Source organism: Meleagris gallopavo, chromosome 3 (assembly GCF_905368555.1).
Source record: "Meleagris gallopavo chromosome 3, MGAL_WU_HG_1.1, whole genome shotgun sequence".
In the NCBI taxonomy this organism is placed as follows: domain Eukaryota; kingdom Metazoa; phylum Chordata; class Aves; order Galliformes; family Phasianidae; genus Meleagris; species Meleagris gallopavo.
Genome location: NC_139406.1, coordinates 14,942,094 through 14,952,178, shown reverse-complemented (window position 1 = coordinate 14,952,178; position 10,085 = coordinate 14,942,094).

Sequence of the window (10,085 nt, the reverse complement as noted above, 5' to 3'; positions counted from 1 at the left end):
TTTTCCTGTTCTTAAAGTTTTTTTCATACATTATTTCCTTTCCAGCTCCATTGTATATGGGGTGATTTACTTGAATAAATGTTATTTTCAGTCTTTGTGATACCTTCAAACCCATTCTACAAGGCAGTTTAGTGACTGTTGATGAGCAATGTGCAGTTTTATTGCATACCCTTGGGAGCCTCTGCTATCACTCAGTGATGGCACCCTCAGAATTTGCACCACGAGGGTCCTCTCCTTAGCAGCTGCCCAATGCATTTCCCCTTGCTCTCTATTCCAGAAGTCTGCTTGTCAGGTTTTACCTTCTGTGGGGCATGAAAGCTGTTGGTGGCTACCAGTGTTGGTGTCATCTCCACAACTGGACTGGCTGCCCCTCCGCTCTTGTCTTGAGGGCCCACCAGTGCTCCTCGCTGCATTGTCAAATATTTGTTGAGTCTTGTGTAAAGTGGAGCATATGTGGGCCCAAACACAGGGAAATGTACTGCTACAACTCTTCTGGCTTATGAATGAGGCAATGACAGGGTGCAGCATCTCATCTGGGAGCCTTGTTGTGGTGGATGATAACCCAGAGTGTCCGACTGGATGTGCCTTAACACTGCCTTTTCTCCTTTTGGATAGCTGGCTGTGGCTTCTTTATTTTCGCTGAGGATTACCACGTTCTTTATGTGTTTAACCACCTGGTTGATCTCCAGACATTGCTTTTATAGCATGAAAGTTGACCAGTCTGTTGTATCTGACATTTCTACTGATGGGCTCAGAGTTCTAAGCATTATCTGCAACAGATCACACACAGAACTGCACCCAATTTCAAGGAAATTGCACCCAGTTTCTGGGAAATTTTTTCCCAAGGAAAGCTGCCAAAGAGGCTGAAGAAGCTCAGGAGTACCAAGACCACTCATACAAACTGAGCATACACAAGTTGATGGGACTTGGCAGCACGTATCTGAGAGGGCTTAGTGGACAGTGTGACTGCAAAGCCATGCTTCAACATTTGTAGCAGGGGAAGTCCCAGATGACTGGAAAAGGGCATATATTACACCCATCAACAACAAGTGCAAAGAAAGATTTGGGAAATTACAGATGAGTCAGCCTCACTTGAGTCCCTGTAAAAATTATGGAGCAGATTCTCATAAAAGTTACTTCCAAGAAGAAAACTGAGAGAAGCTAATACCTACGTCAGCTAACCCAGCCCTCTTCCACTATAAGAGTTCACCATTTGCTTTCTCATTGCTTCAAGAGAGGCCTGCAAGGCTGACTGTGCTCATGGAGATGAAGGCAAGGAAGGCCTGAAGGAAAACCTTCACGTTTTGTCATCTGTAATTAACCTGACTGCCTGTTCAGCAGCGGGCCTGCCTTTTCCTTGACCTGTGTGACAGTATGTATACAGCAAGTCAGTACTTCCTTGCTACTCTTGACACCTCTTGGAGGTCTAGGCTTTGGCTGGGCTTCAGTCTCTATTTCTGCATGCCTCGACAATACTTTTCTTGTTTCCTTTGAGAGCCTGTTCCCTCTTCCATACCTCTCATGCTCCTTTCTGCAACTGAGCTCTCCCAGCAGCTCACTCTTCAACCATGCTGGTTTCTGTGCACATTTTGCCTTTCAGGGAGTCAGGGCAGGTGGCAGCACCGTTTTGGCTTTGCCACCCCCAGTGCTTTACACCAAATACATCACCAGCCCACATAGAGCTGCTCCCCTTCGGGGAAGGAGCTCAGTGGCCAGCCGGTGGCTCAGGTTTCCATCTGTGCCTCTCAAAAAAATCAGTGTCAGAAAAACAAAGTGAAATTGGCCATAGGCAGCTGCAGAAGAGACAAAATCACAAGGCAGCACAGTCGTTTCAGATGCAGTAACCACGGCCCTAATAGGCTTTTCCTATTGATCTGCACCAGATTTTAATGGCAGGCCATTTCAGTGAAGTCTCAGTTGTTTGAAGCTCCTTAAATGAGGATTTAGGAGGTGTTTTTCAGCATGCGGTCTAGACATTAAAGTTCCTAATTACTTAGTCTTTATGAAGCAGCTTGTTTCCTCTACTTTCTCTGCTTTTGATTCTTTCTAGCATTTATTTCTCTCTTTTACTGTCCTGAAGTACAGAAGTTCCTGCTCCATGTGGGGAATACATAGCACTGTTTCCCTAAGGACATTTGCTTATTGCATCATTTCACTTCCTCGCTGGGTTTTTTGCAAGCTTAGTTGGTGATAAATGAGCCAGACAACAGATGGCAGAGCTCCCTCTGTTAACGTGGAAAGTGGTCCTTTACCAGGGGCGTCCACTTAAAAATGCAGCTGCCCGCTGGTGTGCAGCCAAACTCCCTCCTGAGAACGCCCTCTGAGAGCACTGCAGACTGGGATGGATGCGAGTGGCTCTAATCATCTCCTCAGCAGGCTGCTGCTAAAGGCATCCTGCAGTGCAGCCCTGCTCTTTTCATCCTCACCTTGCAGAGCCGACAGCGGGCAGCGCTTCACTGCATGTCAGAAGCTCATCCAGCTCATCGTCTTCATTTAGCCAAACGGTCACTGCGAGGAGTTGTTCCTTTTGTCTGAAAGGATGTTGCATGGATAGCATAGAGAGATGCATGGAAATAAATCCTCTTCAGTGCTCGGGTTGTGTGAGCCAGATCAGCCTGCCACATGTAGGTGCTGCCTCATTCTAAGCGTTTCCTTTCCTTTCCAGAGCTGTCTTTTGTATCAGGTCTCACCTGAGTCCATTGCATTATGCTTTTATCCGCTATGTAGTAAATATTGAGGAAAAATATTAGAAATCAGCTTAATATTCTTATTCTTTAGGGTGAGACTGAACATGAGAGAAACAGCCTCAGGAATACTTTCCCGCTGACTCATTTTAGAAGCTTTGAAGATCTGAGAGCTCTTGGATCCTCATGTTTTGCTGAGATGTTACACTGACAGCGAGCACCGCCGTGGTGCCACCATTTTGCCCTCTCACAGCCCTTTTCTGCTGCAGGACGGCAGGACAGCTGTAAGCTAAAGGTGTTACCGGATGAAACTCTCAGGTGAGCCTTCTACCAGACGGACGCACACAGCTCTGCTCTGCCTCACTGCGACCAGAACACGGCTGCTGCAGGGACTGCGGTGCTGCTGATGGTGGGCACGGCAAACAACCCCCCCCCTCCACACCCAACTTCCTTAACCTGCAGCCGACTGTGTTTCAAAAAGCAAAGCTGTGCTTGGCTTCTGGTTTTCTTTCCCTCTCCGAAGCTCACCATTCCTGTTTTTGGTGTAGATACAAAGGTCGTGGCTGTCAGTGCGGTGAGTGACTCACTCTCATATTTGAGCAACGTGATCAACGTGGAAGCACCGAAGTCCCCGTGCAGTGCGTGCTCCCCGCGGGCTGTGTGCATGGAACGCGTCGAGGTGGGTGCTTGCTGCCCTGAGCAGCGGCAGCACCGTGTGGGACTGCTCGTGAGCTGCGTGCCAGAGCAAAGACGTGCTGGTAGGAGGAAACAAAATCTCCAGCTCTGCAATTTCAGCGTCGTACGCATCCTGTCCCCTCTCCCGGCGGCACCGGTGCCGCTAGGTGGAGCCGTGGGGCAGCTCCTGCACAGGAATGGTTTGGGTTGGCAGGGATCGCCTGGTCCCAACCCCCTGCTATAGGCAGGGTCACCTCCCTCCTGACCGGGTTGCTGGAAGCCCATCCAGCCTGGCCTTAAATGCCTCCAGGGAGGGGGCAGCTGCAACCTCTCTGGGCAACCTGTTCCAATGTCTCACCACCTTCACAGATGCTGATGGTCTCCAAAAGAGTTCTCATTGGCTGTCAAAGTCAGCGGGACCTTGGGCTGCGTGCACACAGTGCACACAGTTATGTGCTTTATCAGACGGATACACGCAGAAGCTCGGCGAGCTGGGCTGCAGCCAGCACTGAGTGCCATTCACCAGCGCAGTTTGCAAGAGCAGACATTCAATTAGGAGAAAACAAAATCCGAGGAGGAAATGATTGGTTTTATCCGTCTTGTGCCAGCTAGAAATTAAACCTTTGAAGTCAAAGACTGTTTTGTGCTGGTATTAAAGCGTTCTTATCTGGCTCTTGTTCTGCTGGGGCGAGAGCTGCCTCCTTTTGAAATCCTTTCCTCGAAGTCTTCTCATTTCTGAGCTGCCTTTGAGAGTAGAAATTCTGGGGGGGGGGGAAAAGTCTTAAAAGAGAAAAAGGAACCCTGAAATACACTGCGTGGAAAATTACAGTATGGAAATACTGAAATACTCACTGAGTCCAACCTGTGCATCCGTCCCTGAAGTGAGGGAGAAAGCAATTCTCGCTCAACACAACAAAAACAATTCAACTTATGAAATACCTATCATAACTTCTGCAGAATCTGAATGATGACATTTATAGTATCAGAGATGGAGTGTACTTATGTACATTTTTTCCACTTCAAAGTCTAAAAAAAGCGTTGATCTAAGATGGTTGATTTGTGAGCAAAGACTACTTACTGAGATTAAAAAATAGAATGTAGATGTAATATAGCTACTGTAACAATGTATTTTTTTAAAGCAATGATTGGAAGCCGAGTAATTGATACCCTTATGGACTTTCCTTGCATGAGCAGCTACCTACGCATCAGGAACTGGTAGAACACTGTGTTCAGATTCAAACCTGATGGCAAACACCAAAAACACAACTTGGTTTTGCTTAGGATAGATTTTAAAATAGCTGAGCAAAGCTGAGGTCACACAGTGCTTGGTTTCAGAGCAGATTATCCCTTCATCTTCTTTTACATAGAGCAAACCACCTCTAAATGAACCAGCATCATCTAAATTGCTAACTGAACTTATCACACCTTGCAGTGTTTACAAGCTTCTAGAATGGAGCACGTTTGCATGGGAGCCATCTGAGCAATCACCACACTCCCACTCTGATACACGGGCTGTTTTGTTCAGTCTGCAGGAACCACTGGAGATCTCTTTGTATAAAAAGAGGTTTGGGGGAGTATTTACAGTTCTGACTGTGCCACCTTCTAGGTTAAAAATAAGTAAATCAGTTGCCTTCCCTGAGTTCAAACCTGTCTAAATAATCCATTCCTATAAAGCCCAGGTCTCATCACACAAACCAAGGCTATGCTTTTGCCTCAGTAGACGAAAACAGGGCTTAATGTCCTAGATATGAGGGAATGACCAAAGGTGAGAACAGTGTTCAAATCGCTATGCAGAGCACCACGAAGAGGAAAACCTACTTAATGGAAAACCTTACTTAATCACAGAATCATTCAGGTTAGAAAAGACCACTAGGACCATCTAGTCCAACCATTGACCCATCCCTACCATGCCTACCAACCACGTCTCTCAGTGCCATAGTTACATGTTTCTTGAATACCTGTAGGGGTGGTGACTCTATCACCTGTTCCAGCCTGTTCCAACCCTCACCACTCTTTCTAAAGAGTGAGAAGAAATTTTTCCTAATATCCAACCTGAATCCCTCCTGGAGCAACTTGAGGCCGTTACTGTAACTGTTACTTCAACTTGTTCCTTGAGAGAGCTCATAAGCCTTCATCCCAGTAGGGAACTATCATGTCAATTTCTCCCTAAGACATGGGCCTTTTTCTTCCTTTTCCCATGCCAATTTTCAAGTCTTGCCTGAAATTTATGGCTCTTTTCACAAAAGTTTTTGCTATAGACCTCAATATATATAAATGAAGTAATGATGGTACCACACAGAGAAGATAATCAATGTCACTTTTCAGCTTAACAGCGAGAAAGATACACGTCTGCAAAGAGCAAGACTCAAAGGCTCTTTTTTCCTCCCTGAGTGGGTGTCTGATTAGAGCAGCTTATCCTATATTAAGGCTGACACAGGACCAAAGACTTTGCATATAGCTCAGGGTTCCCAGGTTGTGCAAGCTGCCCAAGCAGCTTTGAAATCATTAGATGTTCTGCACCCAGCTGTGCTAGTTATGTGACGGAATCACATTTGAGGTTTGACATGTGTCAGGAAAAATGCTCTCATAGAGGCCTCGTAAAGCAGAAGTCTGTTTGCTGCATCACTATTGAAAGGTCCAGGCCATGTGCTGTGAGATGAATGGAAGACATTTGTAATCTTCACAAAGTATCTGACAAGGTCACTGTGTATGCAGAAGGTCGTGCTGCTTAGTCCATTCACATCTGCTTGAGAACAGATACATCCTCTGCCAGTTAATTTTGGTGAGATCTGAGGGTGCAGGCTACCCACACAACTTGCAATCCTGCATGAATCTGATTGTTTTTGATATTCATACTTCCTTTCTAGATTAAGGTTTTGCAGCTCTGACCTACATTCATTGAGCCAGAGCTATAGCTCTTAATCATCACATATTTGTTACTACACCACTGCCGGTGGCTTTCAACCTCACAGCTAAGCAGTGCAGAGCTGCCAGACCTCATGTACCTTGCTACGTGGCCAGTTTAATCCTGGCTTCAAGGTAAGGAGCCAGACTGTGATCTGGGGTGACCAAGGAGCCAGCATCTGGGACTGTGCTGCAGGAAAGGATGGCCAGGTAACCTCTTTCTCAACCACCTCCAGGGATTTATACTCATGGTTTATGAGAAAGTATTTCCTTTTATCTGTGTGCACTTCCCATCTACCAATTCGCTGAATATTCCCTTGTTCGGCAAAGAAGGAAAATGAGAAACCCTGGATCTCTCTTCTCCACATCATTTCTCATTGCCCACTCTCATCTTCAGGACCTCTGCTACTTTTCTGCTTTGCAGGGTATGCAGTCTCACTCCTTCAAATCTCTCTTTGGTTGGGAAGGTTTCATATTTAAACCTTCAAAATTTGTTGTGTTTAAGAACTTCCCCAAGCCCTTGTGATGATACCTTTTGTGAAATCTGTCAAGCAGTGAATATACAGTATTATTCCTGCCTGGGTCTGCCTAATGCTTGGTCTTTTGAAATGTCTTAGAAACTGTTCTTTTTCTATCTTTCAGCCCACTCTTTAAACTTCCTAATGTCTTGTCAATGGTTTTGATTGCCTGTTGAGCTCTGCAGTGCCACCTGGGTCACTTTATGAAACTGAGACAGTTAATTTAGAGCCTTTAAGGTGCTTGAAATGCTCTCATTATGCCTCCAGCCTGGATTACTCTACATTTACTGACACGAAATTTAATTTCTGTTCATCTAACTAGTTCATGTCTCCAAAGATAATAGCAAAGAATTCCAAGAGGGCACTTTACCAGGAGAAGCACGGCTTTATGTTCGTTACCAACCAGTCTGTGTAATGAGGAAGATGTCCTATGGAAAAGAAAAATCCGTGCAGACTTCACTCAGACAGTGTGCTGAGGTGAGAAGGGGGGACCCTCTGTTTTAGACACTCAGATTTCATATGCAAGCAACATAATAAAGCAGCGCCCTTTGTGGCTGCAGGCGGTGTTGCCAGGGTTAATGAGGGATGACTTCCATTTGTAGGACTGGTGCTGGTGAACTGTCTGAGCATTCCAACCCAACTCGACAGGTATTTGTAATGACATGCATCAGACCATAGTGCTGGCTTCCTTCTGTTTCCCAGTGTCTGTAATATTGAGTCAAGGAAGAAACAAAGGATTTGTCCTAACCACATAGAGAAAATTTTTGTGCAGGAATAATCTTGGTGATGGATATTCATGCAGCACATGAATCCAAATTTTCACATGGATTTATTAAGAAAGCTTTTTCTGGAACCAAAAAAAATCAAGAGTCAGACAGACACTTTGGGTAGAAACACGTCTTTCTGGCAATCTCGGGTGGTTCGCTCTCAGCTCTGAGAACACCCACTCCTCCCTGCTGTCTGGAGCAGAGAGGCCACGGGGGTGTTTCAGTGCACTTTAGCAACCGCCTGCATGACTACAGCCCACCACACACAGCCCGAGAGCTGCTCATCTTCTCACGTATTAACTAATTATTCCAGAAAGCATCAAAATAATCAATGAATGACAACTGTGCATCCTTTTGTGATCTGCTTTGCAGCATTACGTCATCACCAAGGCACCATTAAAGCAGCGGTATTTGGGATGTGAGAGTATTCAGGTTCACAGTAATCTTGCTCACTTCAACCCTTCCACCTCCCCCATTCACTTGGAAAACCAGGGAGGAAACGTGCAGCTCCCAACTCCTTCCTTTGCTGGGCATCTCTCTTAGAGCATCCCTAGCATTGGTGATGCTCTCAGGCCAGTGGAGAGGCCGCCTCATGCTGCTGGACCTCCTGCCCTGCCCCACAGCGAAGTTATTTTAAAGCCTGCCAAATTCAGCAGTGTTGATGTGTTCTTCATTCCTCTCCCTGTATCTAGTTGCCGTAGTTACCTCATGTATCTAAGGCAACCAGATGTTGTAGACGAAATAGCATCAACAAGTGCAAGAATGACAAGTGCTGTAACTGGCTGCCCAGAACTAACCTGCCCAGGGCTGGTTCCCACCAAGGAAGAGGTCTTAAGAGAGCTGTGAAGGGATTTTTGGAGCACGTGGCCAGCCTTATCAATTTTTGCAGGAAAAAAAAAAAAATCCAAGCTGGAAAAGAAGCAGCTAAGGCACATTTTGTTTAAATAAGCTGCAGAGGAAAAGGAAGAGTGGAAAACTCCTAAGCTAAGCATTGCTGCTTTATGAAGAAAATTACAGTGGATCTACAGCACCTTAGGTGCTGCCGTATTCCAGCATCCAGCAGGAGCATCTTGCTGCAGCTGCTCTCCTGCACCTCCCTCCCTCCTACAAAGGCTCTGACTCCATGCGAGGGACCAGGGAGAGCTCTGAGCAATTAATTCAGATGTTAAAAGCACCCTCCCTCCCAAGGCTGACAAAGCACAAATCAGGCACAACACCTTTTCAGGGAACCTTTCTCACCACTGAGGGAAGCAGGTGCTTAGCGTTACATTAATTTTAAACCCCTAATTAGTGTTACTTGAATCCTGGCCCAGTTCCAGGTTAATTCATTATATTCTTCCAAACTGAGCTCCCTGCTGGCTTTATTTGCATGCAGCAGGCTGGATACCCACCCACCAACACCTTTTCTTTGCTCTGCATGTAGAGAATGGAGTGGCATTGAGCTGCCATGGAGTTGGGGCTTTGCTATGAATCCAGATCCTTTGCTATGAATGCAGCATTAGCAGCAATAGTCACTGGGAAGCCTTCAGTGCTGCTGAAAGATGTTAAGTATGAGGAGTCGCTGAGGTCCCTGGGTTGTTCAGTCCTGAGCAGAGGAGCTGAGGGGAGGCCTGATGGCGGCTGCAGCTCCTCACAGGGAGTGGAGGGGCAGCGCTGAGCTCTGCTCTGTGTGACAGCGACAGGGCCCGAGGGAATGGCATGGAGCTGTGTCAGGGGAGGGCAGCTGGGGGTAGGGACAGGGTCTGCACCAGAGGGCAGTGGGCACAGCCCCGAGTGCCAGAGCTCAAGTCGTGTTTAGATACAGGACCACCCAAAATCCAAACCCTGTGTGGAATTGGGAGCTGGATTCAGTGACCCTTGTGGGACCTTTCCAGCTTGGGATATTCAGTGATTCTGTAAAGTGCATTGGCCAGAGGTGGGATGGAGCTGCACGTGAACCAGGCCTTGGCCTGCTACTGGTTGCCACAGAGCTTTGGTGGTTGTTGGCCACCAGCACCTTGGGAGCCAAGGATGTTTTGTGCCTTGTGAGTGGGATCTGCTTGTGGGAGCTGGGGGGGATTGCAGAACAACCTGGGCCTTTGTGGCACCAGCTGGCAGCCCAGCTGCACACAGTTATTATAGAACCATCCAGGTTGGGAAAGACCTGTATGATGCTTGAGTCCAGCCATCTACAGAGTCCCATCACTAAGCCATGTCCTCTGACACACGTGTCAAATCTGCTTCTGGCTCTGTGGAATTTTAGCTGAGTAAGAACTGCTGGGTCACCAAACGTGCTAGGGCAAGGAGCAGTACAGGAGGGATGAGGAAAAGGACTTGGCATGTTTCAGCCAGGATTTCAGCTTGGCTGAGTTATCAAGCAATCAGAGACACAAAAATGTCATTGTGCAGAACTGGCTCCAGAGCACATCATGCCTTAAGCTGTGAGGTGAAGGTGAGGGGAGAGGAGGGCAGCAGGGGCACTGTGGAGGGTGTTCAGGCACTGGCATTGCCTGGTGCACAGCAAAATGTGAGAAGAATGATCACTTCTTGGGTGTTTG